This window comes from Apodemus sylvaticus, chromosome 12, assembly GCF_947179515.1.
Source record: "Apodemus sylvaticus chromosome 12, mApoSyl1.1, whole genome shotgun sequence".
Lineage (NCBI taxonomy): Eukaryota > Metazoa > Chordata > Mammalia > Rodentia > Muridae > Apodemus > Apodemus sylvaticus.
Window position 1 is genome coordinate 74,598,408 of NC_067483.1, and position 15,836 is coordinate 74,614,243.

Genomic DNA, 15,836 nt, shown 5'->3' on the forward strand with positions numbered 1-15,836 from the left:
TAAGTGTTCCAAAAGGAAGTACTTCTAATCCCCAATGGCTCGTTCTAGTAAAAATCAAGACATCCTGTCCTTTCCTAAAGATATGCTGAATGTGGATGTGGCATCCAGACATACGTGCACATATAATAATAAAGTCTCCAAATAAAAGAGCCAACTGCATAAACTGATATTTACATTATACAATGATATGTGTGTATACACACACAACATTACATCGTATCTCACTAATATGTACAACAACTTTTGTTGTTTGACTTATTTGCTGTTGCAGGTTTTTTTGTTTGTTTGTTTTTTTCAGTTTTTCGAGATAGGGTTTCTCTGTATAACCCTGGCTGTCCAGGAACTCACTCTGTAGACCAGGCTGGCCTCGAACTCAGAAATCTGCCTGCCTCTGCCTCCCAAGTGCTGAGATTAAAGGCGTGTACCACCACAGCCTGGCTTGTTTTTGTTTTTGTTTTTTTAAATGTTCTCTTGTAGCCACTGGCTGGCCTCAAGTTTGTTTGTTTGTTTGTTTGTTTGTTTGAGACAGGGTTTCTCCGTGTAGCCCTGGCTGTCCTGGCACTCACTCTGAAGACCAGGCTAGTGTCAAGTTTGTTCTATAGCTGAGGATGTGGTCTTCAACTCTGGCTTCTCCTGGGTGCCAGGATTAAGGGCATACACGACCACACCCTACTCCATACTCACTTCCTAGCCACAATAGCATTCTCTCTCTCTGATGATACAGATGGGAACTAGCCTGAAACCCCCATCTTACTAACTTGTTTTCTTTTTTTTTAAAAAAGAAAGCATGCCAGATGTGGTGGCACAGCTTTAATCCAAACACTTGGGAGGCAGAGGCAGACAGATCTTTGTGAATTCAAGGCTAACCATTCTATATAGCATGCTCCTGCCATGCTGGGCTTAGTCAGACCCTGTGTGTGTGTGTGTGTGTGTGTGTGTGTGTGTGTGTGTGAGAGAGAGAGAGAGAGAGAGAGAGAGAGAGAGAGAGAGAGAGAGAGAATATGAGATCCTCATAGAAAGATCAGGAGATCGTATCTTTATTAGTGGCGGGGGAGGGGGGGAGACAGGCATGCTTAGCACACCTGCTGGAACCTGCTGGAGTCAGAGGACATCTTTCAGGAGTGAGCACTCTCTCCTTCACTCCCTGGGGCCTGGAGATTGATTTCAGGTCATCAGACTTGTTGCTGTCTCCCTACCCACAAGCCTATTCTCCTGGGCCATTCCCAGTAGCTTGTACTGGTCAGCTCCCTCCAAAAACCAGGTGTCAAGATGAAGTGACACAGATGTAATTAAGGGAAGTGTGGCGGACAGGAATGGGGAGGGAGCCTGGGAAAGCTTTCAGATCGCAATACAAAGCCATCCCCTGAACGAGACTTGGGACAGTGTGACCTGTTGTACAAAGCTGCTGTGAGCTCTCAAGCCAAAGCTGTTGACAATGAGAAGAACCAACTGGCCACCGGAAATGGACCTCACTTAGTATCCCAGCTGTTTCTATTCATTGGCCAGAAGCAGACCAAGGAGGTGTGGCCAGGGAGAACGTCCAACAAGCAGTCTCTGAGCCCAGGAGCTAGTGGTGAGCTTGGCCAGGCCAGTAGGTTCCTGTGAGCAAGTGGGGACTTCAGGCTCTCACAGACTGAGAACGAACTAAGCTAGTTGTCTCAGGAGACACAGGCAGGCAAACCTCCATGAGTTCAGGGCCAGCCTGATCTACATCATGAATGTAGGCCAGCCGAAGCTTCATAGCAATATTTTGTCTCAAATAACAGATACTAAAATATTTGAAACTTTGTTTTCCAAATATAACAGTATTTTTTTCTTCATATACCTTGAGGTTTTCTTTTTGTAGGCAGGGTCTTGTTATATCTTTGCCTGCCTCAATTCCATTATTCTCAGCCTTTCAAGAATCATAATTACAGGTATGTGGCACCTTGCTTGTCTCTTTTGTTAGAAGTACATATATGTATTAATTATTAATATATTATATAATATATCATATCATGCATACACACACATATGCACACAGACTCTCACACATCCCAGGCTGGCCTCAAACCGACAATGAAGACAAAAATAACTTTGAATTACTGATCCTCTCACCTCTACCTCCCAAAGGTGAGAACTGCAGGCGTGTACTGCCCGATTTTATTCAGTGCTGGGAATCTAATCCAGGGCTTCACGCCTGCTAGGCAGACACTCTACCAACATAGCCAAATCTCAGACTCAATTAGTACAATTTCTTACAAACATTACTTTCTAATATGAAATGTTGTTCTTTATCCCTAGCAAGTCCTGCGTTCGAAGCCCATTTGGGACCCAGGGTCATACATAACTCAGTCAGTAGTAGAGCACTTCCATAGCATAAGAGGTCCTGCTGAGTTCAACCGTTTGTACCAAAAATATATTGTTTGATATTAAAGTAATGATGATAGCTCTCCCCCGTCTTTCTTGAGACAGGATTTCTCTATGTAGCTTTTGCTGTCCTGAAACTTGTTTGGTAGATCAGGCTAGCCTTGAACTCACAGAGATCCTACTGCTTCTGCCTCTGGAATGCTGGGATCAAAGGCATGTGTCACCACCACCTAAGTACAGCCCTCTTGTAATTACTGTCTACATAGTTTATCCTTTCCCAACTTTTAGTTTGAACAGACTTGTGCTCATGAATCTAAACTATTTCTCTTGTTGACAGCCTATGACAGGATCTTGCTTGTAGTCTTATCTGGGCTGACAATCTAAGCTAGATCTGCTTGCAGGGTAATAGGTCGGCAGGCCACAAGCTTTTCCCGGTTTTGTTTTATTTTGTTTTGTTTTGCTTTGTTTTACGAGAGGGCTAATGCCAAGATTACAATTCTCCCAGAGAGAAGAGGAGCATTTTGTAACTCATTCTATGTAAAGACATAGTGGCACACACTATGTTACACACCTGTAATTCTAGAAGTTAGGCCGTGTGATTTTAAATTTGAGGCCAGCCTGTACTACATAGTGAGAGTCTCTTCCAGCATAAAGAAAGGAAAGGTGAACTGGGCCTGACAGCACATCTCTAGTTCTAGCACTTAGAAAGTGAAGGCAGGGAGATAGTAAGTCCACGGTTATCCTTGGCTACATAGTAAATTTGAACCAGCTTGTGCTACCTGAGACCCTTTCTCAAAACCATAAAAAGCGGGGAGAGGTGAGGTGGCTCAGTTGGTAGAGTGCCTGGCACCCAAACCAAGGACTGGACTTGAGATTTCCAGCACCCGCAGAAAAGCTGGATGTGGTCACACATTTCCACAACCCTAGCGCAAGTTGGACAGACACAGGTAGAGCCTGATGACTAGCCAATGTAGCCAACAGGTGAGCTCTGGGTTCAGTGAGAGACCCTGTCTCAAATGATAAGTTGAACCAGGAGGCAAAGGTAGACAAATCTCTGTGAGTTTGTGGCCTGTTTTAAATAGTATGTTCCAGGGCTTCCCAATGCGACCCCGCCTCTCATACATGGATTAGGTGGCACAGAGGAATCAGTCCGAGCTCAGCAAGCCTGCATCACTCTCTCATCTCTGCTTCTTGACCATGCAACGTGACCACTGTCTCGAGCTCCATCCAGAGTGACTTCCTCCACAGCAATGTACCAGGAACTGTGAGCTACAACAAACTCTGACATTTAAAACGTGAACAGTGATATTGCAAGGATCATGGCATTATTGTCTTCCTTCTATATGCACAGACACAAGTGCACATACATATAACCATCTATACCTGTGCACCAACAGTAATATGCATGCATACACATCCAATATACATGTGCAAAAAAAGGAGGGAGGTACTGTGCATTCCCTAAAGCAGGAAGGGATTTTTGAATGTTTCAACTACCAAAAAAAGTGATTTTTAAAAATATTTAAGGTCATAGGTTATATTTAACCCAATGTAAACATCACATAGTGTCTACATAACTGTGGACATCACAGGATACTCTGTAGATAACGTACAATTTTTTGGTACCATTTTGCCCTCAACTTGCTATAGAGCCAAGCCTGGCCTCGAGCTCGGGTCCTCTGCCTCCATTTCAAGGGCTGAGATTACAGGCCTGTGTGCCACACCCGATTATTAGTACTTGTGGATAGACCGTCATCCAGTCTTCTCCACTCTCTCCAGGTTGCGGCGGCGGCCATTCTACGCTCAGCTTCTATGAGATCAGCTTTTCTAGAGAGTGAAATCATGCAGTCACACCAGTTTATGTCTGGCCTGTTGCTCTTAGTGCTGTCTAATTTCATGTATGTTGTAATTTGTGTGTTCATGTGTCCGTGTGTCCAATGAGTATGCATGTGAGCAGGCACACGTATGCACATGCATGCACATGTATGTGGAGGCCAGAGGGCCAACCTTGGGCTTTATTTAAGGACGTGTTAGCCACCTTAGGTGCGCTTCATGACTTGTCTGTCTCTCCCAGCCCTGATTTCCTCAAGGGAACTCCACTCCCTTGCCTTTCAGCACAGCCAGTCTTGACGCAATGCAGGCAGGAAGCGCGCCCTGCTGGCGCTGCTCCTCCACAAACCTGCTGACTTGGCGGATTCTTTTTCCTTTCATCATATTTCATTAGCATTTTCTGTGATCTTCTTTTCTTTACAATCTCTTCTTCCTCAGGGGACAACCTGGCTCCCTCCTCGAATCCTGTGCATCCTGAGCTCTTCCGCCGTCTGGGTCTGTACTGTGTGCCATTAGTGGAGCGTCCTGCAGTTCATCACTGGGGCCAGCTTTGTTACTGGACGCAGTGTAGACAGCATCCGTGCTCCTTGTTTTGTTAGTACCACACTCAGCACATCCAGCCTCAGGGCGTGGTACTTCTTATGGCCGCCTCTGCTCAGTGTGTGGGACAAGGGCGAGTCTCTCAGGACTCTCTCAGTCTCTGACTCCTCAGGGCTTAGATCACAAGAGCTATTCTAGGATTACAACTACACCTGGCTTTTTGAGTTCTGGGGACCAGACTCCAATCCTTGTCCTTTTGAGATAAGCACTTTACTGTGCCACCATGTGGTTGCTGGGACTTGAACTCAGGACCTCTGGAAGAGCAGACAGCACCTTTAACCACTGAGCCATCTCTCCAGACCTGACCCCCCCCCCCAACACCCAACTGAGCTTTCTCTTTGCTGATTTCTAGTTGTTATTGTAGCCATTACTGGGCATGTGTGAAGGATGTGAGTGAAGCAGCCTCTGCCACAGCACACACATGGAGGTCAGAAGTCAAATTTCTGAATTGGTTCTCTCCTTGGGAAGTTTGTTCCAGGAATTGAACTCATGCTGTGAAGCTTGCACTTTAGTCATTTCTCATCTATCCAACTCCTCCTTCTTCCTCCTCCCCTCCCCCCCTCATTTTTTTTTTTTTTTGAGACAGGGTCCTGCTATGATGCACAGACTGGCACCTTCCAAACACTGGGATTTCTGCTGTTCAGCAGCATACCCAGTCAGTCTAATTGCTTCTGTGGCTGAGAAGTATTCCAGTGTGGTTTTGTGTGTCGTTTTGTTTTTCCATTCAATAACTGATAGACATAAAGATAATGTGTCTGTTTTGGCCATTCTGAATGCCTCAAATACAATGTTAACAAGCAAATCTAGCAAAATATAAAAACTGACATATAACCAATTTTCACTTGCTTTGTATTTTTAAAAATGAGGTCCATTTAATATATGAAATATCTACTTTGAACAATTTATATCTGGCTTTAAAAAAAAACCCAACAGTAAAGAGTACACCTTTACATATAGATAAAAGTTGTGGGGCCGAGCCACGGTCACATCTATTTAATCCCAGCACTTGGAAGCAGAGATATGTAGATCTCTGAGTCTGGCCAGCCTGGTCTACAGAGCTAGTTCCAGGACAGCCAGGGCTACACAGAGAAACTCTGTCTTGAAAGAAAAACCAAAAACCCAAACCAAAAGAAAAGGCTGTGGTAAGTCTGAATGAACCCTTCTTTCCTGGAATGTCCAAGATGAATATTTCCCTAACTGCTCCTGTCCAGGGTAAGACTGGGAAGGAAAAAGACATGGAGGATAAGTGAGTTTGAGAAAACCTGCTTGCCCTTTCACCCTTAACATCTTCCGAGAGTCACAGTGTGTGGTATTAGTATGTCAAAGACATTGAGTAGCACTCTGAGGGAGGATATTTGCCTATCTTTGCTTAAGTCACTGTTCTTCCAAAGCTGTCTAAGCAAGCACAGCTTCTTTTCTCCCAAAGAAGAAATCTGGATGGGCTTGTCCAGTGCACAGTGTGTGTGTACACTGCCTTTCCTAGTCGGCGTGCTGGAGCCTGGCGGGCTGCAGCCTGCCTCAGGGTCTGGGTAACCGGCTATGTGCTCTCCGCTGCTACTTCACGTTGCTGTCAGTTTATTCCCCTGCAGAGTGAAGGAAATGGCGCTGAGCTGTTTAAGCGCCTCTCCAGTTCTGGGTTTATATTAGCGCATGGTGGCCATGCTTCTCCGCGTTCCTACACCTTATAGAGAATCCCTGTTTCAAAAAAACCCGAGAGAGAGAGAGACAGAGAGAGAGAGAGAGACAGAGAGAGAGAGAGAGAAAGAGAGAGAGAGAGAGAGAGAGAAAGAGAGATGGGGTTTCACTGTGTAGCCCTGGCTGTCCTGGAACTAGCTCTGCAGACCAGGCTGGCCTCAAACTCAGAACAGCCTGCCTCTGCCTCCCAAGTGTTGGGATAAAAGATGTGCGCCACCTCTGTCCAGCTCATTTGTACATTTTAACATTACATTGGAACTTAACATACCACTAAGATGAATTCCAGCCCTGTCCTTGTTGATTTTACAGGGTTTATTTTTTTGTTTGGTTTTATTTATTTATTTATTTATTTATTTATTTATTTATTTATTTATTTGGTTTTTCGAGACAGGGTTTCTCTGTGTCCCAAGTGCTGGGATTACAGGCGTGCACCACCACACCCGGCTGATCTTACAGTTTTGTACAAAGACAAGCTGCAGCTGGGGAGGCTCTGGGAACACGCAGAACCACAAGCATCAGTGCATTGTCAGTTTTAGTGCTTTTGAACATTTTTATTTATTCTGTGATAATTTCACACAATGTTTTGATCATATTCATTGCCCCTTTCTTATCCCTTGCTACTCCTGCAAAACATCTCCACCCCTCAAAGCCCCTTCCCACATCTTTTGTTGACTTTTGTAGTCCACTGAGTTTGCTCAAGGTGCTGGCTAGTTTTGTGTCAACTTGGCAGAAGCTAGAGTTAACCTGAAACGGAACATCAATTAAATGACTCTGGAAGTTCTTGCTCTAAGGCGTTTTTTTTAACTTGGTGATTGATGGGGGTGGGGAGTGGGTATGTCATTGTGGGTGGGGTCACCCCTGGGCTGAAGTTCCTGGATTCTATAAGAAAGCCACCACCACGAGGAAGCCAGTAAGCGGCACCCCTCCATGGCCTTTGTATCAGCTTTGCCTCCAGGTTCCTACCTTGACTTCTTTCAAGGATGATCAGTTATATCAAAGTGTGAGCCAAACAAACCCTTTCTTCCCCCCATGTAGGTCATAGTGTCTCATCACACCAATAGTAACCTCTCACACACTCAGCGTCTCTTGCGTGTCTGTGGGTGGGGGTTATTTAAGGAAGCTGAGGCAAATAACCAAATGCCTACCTACACCCCTGAAAAAAAAAACATGCTCCCCTCCTCCATTAACTGCCCATGGCTCCTCAGTGCTGGAGCCTCAAGAGTACCGCTCTCATCCTTGGTAGAAGGCTGAAGGACCCATTATTGCCCTGTCAAGAATACAATGGCCACTTCACATCAAGATTCACAGCACTCCTACAGCTCCTCCTCTGACCTAGCTCCTCCCCCTGACCCAGCTCCTCCCCATCCTCCAGCTACACCTCCCCCCACCCCCAGGAGAGATTTAAACTAGTACCATGCCTGGTGCAATTTTCATTTTATAAAATAACCTTTTGTCTTGGTTACTTAAAACTTGGAAATTTTAAGCAATTTACACATACTCTTTTTGTTTTTGTTTTTGTTTTTTCCTTTTTCGAGACAGGGTTTCTCTGTGTAGCCCTTGCTGTCCTGGAACTCATTCTGTAGACCAGGCTGGCCTCAAATTCAGAAATCCACCTGCCTCTGCCTCCCAAGTGCTGGGATTAAAGATGTGCGCCACCACTGCCACCACCACCACCCGGCTACACATACTCTTTTATTTAACAAAAATAAAATAACAGTGTTTAGAAAGCCTTCATTTTCCTTCCTGGGGAGATGATTCCGTGGATGACAGTGCTTACTGTGCAACCATGAGTTCGAATCCCCAGGAACCAAGTAACGTTCCTGGCGTGGTCTAGCAGGATTGTAACCTAGAGCTGTAGGGAGTCACTGGGAGGTTTGGGGAAGAGACAGGAGGGGCTTTCTGCTCAGGCAACCTAGCTGAAGTCATTGAAAGACCCAGGTTCCATGAGAGACCTTGTCTCAAGGGAATAAAGCAGATAAAGACAGAGGGCATGTGATGCCCTTCTCTGGCCTTTCTGTATTTTCTGCACGAGTAGGGCATATGTACCCCCCCCACATGAGTGTGCAAACACCCATACACCGCAGATACACACATACATTAAGTAAAAAAACAGATAAGTAGGCACAGTCAGAATCTCCATGTATGAGAACACGTGAGAAGCAAGGGAAGGAGCTGTCAGAGGGCTTGGTCCTGTGGAAGAGCTGGGAGCACCACCTCTTTGTTCAGCAGTTGGTTTGGGCCCCGTGGGGGTGAAATGAATCAAAGACAAAATAATTGACAACAATGGTGAAAATCATTGTTCACAGAAAAAAAACCCAACTGTGTTCCACATGAAGTGCTGCACAGGTCACTGTGACACACTGCCCAGAGACTTAACTGGCTGGCATGCACAGCGGTTTGTCACGTGTTGAGCAGAGTAAGACATCATTGCTATTGAGGAGTTTTTTGTTAAGCATTATGATAGTTATCATTTCCCTATCATATGTGTACAATAGAATTGTGGGCAATTTAGAAAGTCCGAGGGTTCCGGTTTTGCTTTTTTAAAAGTGCAGGGCTAGAGAGATGGCTCAGCAGTTCAGAGCTCATACTGCTCTTGCAGAGATCCCAAATTTGGGTCTCAGCACCACACACACACACACACACACACACACACACACGTACACATGTGCTTAATGTTTTTTAAATGCTAGACTTACTTTTTTTGTTTCTTGTTTGTTTGTTTTTTGAGACAGGGTTTTTCCGTGTAGCCCTGGCTGTCCTAGAACTCACTCTGTAGACCAGGTTGGCCTCGAACTCAGAAATCCGCCTGCCTCTGCCTCCCAAGTGCTGGGATTAAAGGCTTGCCTTGTGTCACCACTGTCCAGCTCTTTTTTTTTTTCTTTTTAATATTTATTCAAGGCTGGAGAAATAGCTCAGTGGTTAAGAGTACTGACTGCTCTTCTAGAGGTCCTGAGTTCAAATCCCAGCAACCACATGAAGGCTCACAACCATCTGTAATGTGATCTGATGCCCTCTTCTGGCATGCCTGAAGACAGCTACAGTGTACTCATATACAAAATAAATAAAAATAAAAATAAAAAAGACTTATTTATTTATTTTATGTGAGTACACTGTTCTCTGTGTAGCCATGACTGTCCTGGAACTCTGTAGACCAGGCTGGCCTCTAACTCAGAAATCTGCCTGCCTCTGCCTCCCAAGTGCTGGGATTAAAGGCGTGCGCCACCATTGCCCGGCTAGACTTACCTTTAAGACTCCAGTCAGATAAATATTGCTCTCTTCTGCCCCTCTGGCTCCTTTGAGATAAGGTGTCGTGTGTATCCTATGCCGGTTTCAAGCTCCTGTAGCTCCAATGGATGACCCTGACCTTTTGATCCTCCAGTGTCAGGATTCTGCGCACTCGCTACCACCTTTGGTTGATCTGGTTCTAGGAATTGAACCCAGGGCTTGTGCCTGCTGGACACTCTACCAACTGAGCTTCATCACGACACTTTTCTTTCTTTTTTCTCTGAGACGGTCTTGCTAGGTAGACCAGGCTGGCTTTGAACTCACAGATCCACTTGCCTCTACCTGCCAAGTGTGGGATTAAAGCTCTTTTTTTTTTTTAAATGGACTCAAGTAACTAATACGAATTTGAGTAATAATACCCTTATTTTGTCTTTCTCATTACTGACTCTATTTAAATTTTTATTTTACTTTATTAGCCAGTTGGTGGTGGCATATGCCTTTAATCCCAGCACTCAGGAGGCAGAAGCAGGCAGATCTCTGTGAGTGTGAAGTCAGCCTGGTCTACAGAGCAAGTTCCAGGACATCTGGGGCTATATAGAAAAACCCTGTCATGAAAAACCAAATACATATACACATATGCACACACACACACACACACACACACACACACACACACTATACACACACACACACACACACTATATATATATATGTATATATATATATATATATGTATATAAAATATATATATATAGTCACTTCTTGCACTAAGGATAGGACTCTGGTCATCAAGTTTATGGGGCAGGTACCTTTATTTAATGAGGCACCTCACTGGCCCTCACTGGATTGTCTGTTGCCTTATGGATGATCTAGAATATTGACAAGTAGGCTAATGTCAAAATTCTTGAGGGAGATGATATAACTCAAGGGGTAGCAAGTTTAACGCCCTAAGTTTAGCTACCAGCACTACACACACATACACAAAGCAAAATTCTACATGCTTTTCTGTGTAGAATACAGAGAAGGGGGAGGGGGAGGGAGGGAGGGAGGGAGGGAAGGAGGGAGGTTAGGGGTGTGTTAGATTTACTTTTAAAGATTTTTGGGTTTTCTCTTTTAAGATTTTTCCTTTCTTCTTTCTTTTTCTTTTTGGAAACAAGGTCTTGTTAAAAAGTTTCCTGGCTGCAGACGTGGCTCGGTGGATAAGAGTGCAGGTGCAGGAGTGGGCACAGGAACTGTGCACCTTGATTTTGAGTCAGGGTGGGTGCCTGACAGACCTACAGTTCACAGATGAGACTAGGATGGCAGGCCAGCAAGCTCAAGGCTCAACTTGTTTCTCCTCCTCAATGCTGAAATTACAAGCACAAATGTGGTGGTGTGTATATGCTTGGCCCAGGGAATGGCACTATTAAAAGGTGTGGTCTTGTAGAAGTAGGTGTGTCACTGTGGGTGTGGGCTATAAGACCCTCATCCTAGCTGCCGGGAAGTCAGTATTCTGTTAGCAGTCTTCAGATAAAGTTGTAGAACTCTCAGCTCCTCCTGTACCGTGCCTGCCTGGATGCTGCCACACTCCCACCCTGATGGACTGAATCTTTGAACCTGTAAGCCAGCCCCAATTAAATGTTGTCCTTATGAGAGTTGCCTTGGTCATGGTGTCTGTTCACAGCAGTAAAACCCTAAGACAACACACCACACCTGGCTTTTTAATGTGGATTCTAGGGACTGAACTCAGTCTCTTGAGGACTGCAGAAATCTCAGTTAAGAGGACTAGCTGCTTTTTCAGAGGACCTATGTGGTGGCTCAAACCATTTCCAGGGGATCCAACACTTTCTCTGGCCTCCGAGGTCACCAGGCATACACCAAGCATACACCCAGAGTCTTCTAGTGAGTGCTGTAATAGGAAACACTTGAGGACTGACTGACTACGAAAACCTCTTTTCACGGATCTCAGGTTTAACTGTACCCTCTGTAACACTCTGAATCCCCCTTACCCTGTCAACCCCTTTAGTACAAGCATTTCCATGCATGTGTGAGTATGCATGCTCCTTGCACACACTGCTTGTGTAGAAGCCAGAGGTTAACTCTGTTGCATCCCTCGTTCTTCCAGCATCAGCCATTTTATTTGACACAGGGTCTTTCACTGGCCCGGGACTCACCAAGTTGGCTAAGCTAACTGGCCACTATGTCCTAGGGATCTGATACTCTCAGTGTCCCCAGCACTGAGGTGATAGTTGTGTGCCACCATGCCCGACTTTTTTTTTTTTTTCTGAGACAGGGTTTCTCTGTGTAGCCCTGGCTGTCCTAGAACTCACTCTGTAGACAAGGCTGGCCTCAAACTCTGAAATCCTCCTGCCTCTGCCTCCCAAGTGCTGGGATTACAGGCGTGTACCACCATTGCCTCCAGCAATGCCTGACATTTTTAATGTGGATTCTGGGGGCTGAGACCAAATCTGCGTGTTTAAATGCATGTTACCTACTGAGCTCACTCTCTAGCAAGCCCTCCCCTCCCCCCCCCCCCCCCCGAGACAAGGGCTTAAATTTGTTATCAGAAAATGACCCCGAGCCTCTGAGCCTCCTGCCTCCATCTCCCAAGTGCCGGGACTACAGACATGCACCATCACATCTGGTTTTTACATCCTTGGCAATCAACCCCAGAGTCTGGTAGATGCTAGGCAGGCACTTCCCTAAGCTATGTTCCTGGCCCTTCAGTCCAGTTCCTATAAGTCCCTCCCCTCTGGAAACCCTGAGGATGTCTGTTCTCCACCTGCACCCAAGTAGCACCTTCTCCTTTCCGACTCCCGTTTTTTGATCACAGCTTTACCTGTGTCCTAATTAAACTTCACCTTCATCCTGTGTTCTCGACTTTGAATCTCACAGGGTTATTTCTACAAACCACCATCCCCTCTCACCAAAGTATCACTTGTTCATTCAGAAACCAGCGTCCATACAGTGAGAAGAAACAATCTGTCCTCAAAACAGTATTGATTACCCCAAAGCATTCAGGACAAAGCAGCTAGGACAAATATACAGAGACTCAGATATTATTTATTTGGAGGGAGGGGCAACACACTAAAATACCTAATAACATACTTACATGTTAGTGTTTTACTCTTCTTTAGGAAGAATTCACAGGTCTTTAGCGCTCGGGCTTGGGAAGCTCAGGTTTTATTTAGTTCTGCTAGTGAAAACAGGGAGAAAGGATCCTTCCCTAAGAGCCCAATCCTCTTCTGTTCTTTGCTGTGAATATATTTAAGTGTCTAAGGGGAAAAATCTGGGCGATGACCTCAATTTCTCCTTCTCCCCAGTTCTCCACATCTAGTTGCTCTGCATTTGTAAGGATCACACTGCTGACATGGGCAGAGTGGCTGGGCGAGGGGAGAGAATTTCCTAAGTGTGAGTAGTTAGAAAACTATCCTACACACGAACCCAGTCCCAGTGTGAATTAGACTTAATGATGATGGAATGTGTGGGGGCTGAGGAGATAAGGGAAATAGGGGAATCCATAAAACTTGGTATGTGACAAGTCAGACAAAGGGAGTTTCCGAGAACCGAGCCTTCCTTTCAGGTTTGCAGACCACGTAGATATGGTGTTGTATACTGAATGTCACACTGGCTCAGTGTGGGCTCTAAATGAAGTGACAGAATGTCAGCCCAAGGAGTGTGTACTCAGCATTCTAACAGAATCAGTACATCATTACATCATTAGCAATAATAGACCAGGCAGAATAAAGCCTTTTTTTTTTTTTTAAATGCAACTTTATAGCCTGACTAACTGGCCTAGTAGCCCAGCCTGGCTTCTGCCTCCTGACCACACTGGCGGGACTAAGGTCTTGTGGCATTATCCTCAGCAGGGACAGTGAATTTCGTATTTTCTTCTCACAGTTCTCCTTTTTCAGCTGAGATGACCAAGTGTGTGTGTGTGTGTGTGTGTATATAATTTTTTTGCAGGAAACTAAATAAAACATTTGGATGTAGGCACCAGCATAACTATTATCCCATTTTGATCTTATTGAATCGGAGTACACTTTAGTGAACTGCTGCCTAAAATTAACTATCTAACTTATCAGTGGTCCAGATGTGAAGGAAAGCGGTCCTTCCAGCTTCAGAACTTTGCACTTAACCCTACACACCCCAGACGGTAACTGTTAAATGTAAGAAGTTTTATTCCCACTGAACAATTTTTTTTTCAGGCTCAGAGAAATTAAATATCAGTAACTTGTAAAAGTAAACAGTTAAGGTGTCAAAGACTGAAACCTAATGCCTATACAGTTTCACACATGAGTATAAACAGAGAAAAGTCTCTTGATATTGTTTATGCATGAAGGCTGGTCTGGCATTGTTAAAAAACAGTACTAATTCTACTAGTAATGTAAAGCATTTGAAGGTTAGTTAGTGTCTATTTATCTTCCACAGGAAGTAGTAACGCATCAAGCAGCAAATAGAAACTAAAGAGGATTCTAGCCATCACCAAACATACTAGATACTACTAAGGAGAATAAAGGAAAAAACGTTGTCACAGTCTAGAGGCTGGAGCAGGACGATGTGCTGCAGGGGAAATGGTTTCCAGGAGAAAAGCTTCTAACTCTAAATACTGTCTGCAGATGCTGTTAGGGAGAGTGTTAATTGGACTAGGACAGTTCTTTTTTTTCTTTTGGTTTTTTGGATTTGGTTTTTTGAGACAGGGTTTCTCAGTATAGCCCTGGCTGTCCTGGAACTCACTCTGTAGACCAGGCTGGCCTCAAACTCAGAAACCCGCCTGCCTCTGCCTCCCAGAGTGCTGGGATTACAGACTTGCGCCACCGTGCACCACCACTGCCCGCATGCCCAGCTTTTTTTTTTTTTTTTTTTTTTTTTTTTTTTTGAGGACAGATCTTTAATACCGTGCAGGACTGTGACATCACACCACCGATTCGGTAAGTATTTTAGCAGCTGCTGTTCAGTCAGCATTTGCATAGGAACAGCTGAGATGCTTTTTATCAATCCATGCCATTGACTAAGCATTAAAAAAAAATCTTAGTGTGGGTGCTGTGCCTGAATTTATATGGACCATCTGTATGGTTCTGCCTTCAGCCAGGAGAGAGTGGACAATCCCCTGGCACCAGAGTCACAGACAGCTGTGGCAGCAGCTTTGTAGGTGCTGGGAACTGAATACAAATCCTTCAGAGCAGCAGGTGCTCTTAACCCCCCCCCCCCCCCAACCAGCTCTCCAGTTCTCATTTCCTTTTTTTTTTTTTTTTTTGGCTTTTAGTGACAGGGTTTCTCTGTGTAGCCCTGGCTGTCCTGGAACTCACTCTGTAAACCAGACTGGCCTTGAACTCAGCAATCCGCCAACTTCCCAATGCCGGGATTGTGACCATGCTTGGCTGATTTTTATTTTATATGCACTGTGGTTTTGCCCTCATGAATATATGTGCATGCCTGCAGAGGCCAGAAGGGGGCGCCCGAAACTTAACCCGAAACTGGAGTTAAGGCTGGTTGTGAGCTTCCGGGTGGGTGCAGGAACTCAGATCTTCTGCAAGAGCAGACAGTGCTCTTAGAGAGCAGTGTCTCCGGCCCCATTTCACTGATTCTAACGCTTCACTTTTCATAACTTTGACAGTGTACCTAGCTACAGTGTGGTATGGTTTAACTAGACTCGCTTTATACAATCAGTGTCGCGTTTAACTGGTTAAGCGCCACGCCAAGCACAGCTTTAACCGCCGAACGGAACATACTTTCTCATTCAAGCTTCCAAACAGTTTAACGCAGCCGGTGTCATTCATGGTCGCAGAAAACAGGCTAAAATACTGAAAACAGTATAGTCAAGCAGCGGGGCCAGAACTGAAAATCTGGCAGCTCTCAAAGGTCACCCTTTTGTCCTATCTCAATATTTACCTTGGGTGATGTAGAAGATTAAATAAAAACATACCCTTGTCTGAACTCTTACTCAAACCAAGATTCAGCTCAGACTGACATTTCAAAATCCGCCGGGAAGAATCGGTCTTGTGCTCTCAACACTTTAGCCATAACTCTATTATATCTTATTATGGCGTACGATTTCTCTTGGGGAATTTTGGAACCAAGGAATCTTATCTTACTCCATCTTACAGGGCCCAGTACTGTTCCTGGCATATGTTTAATGTCTATTAACGATATTTACT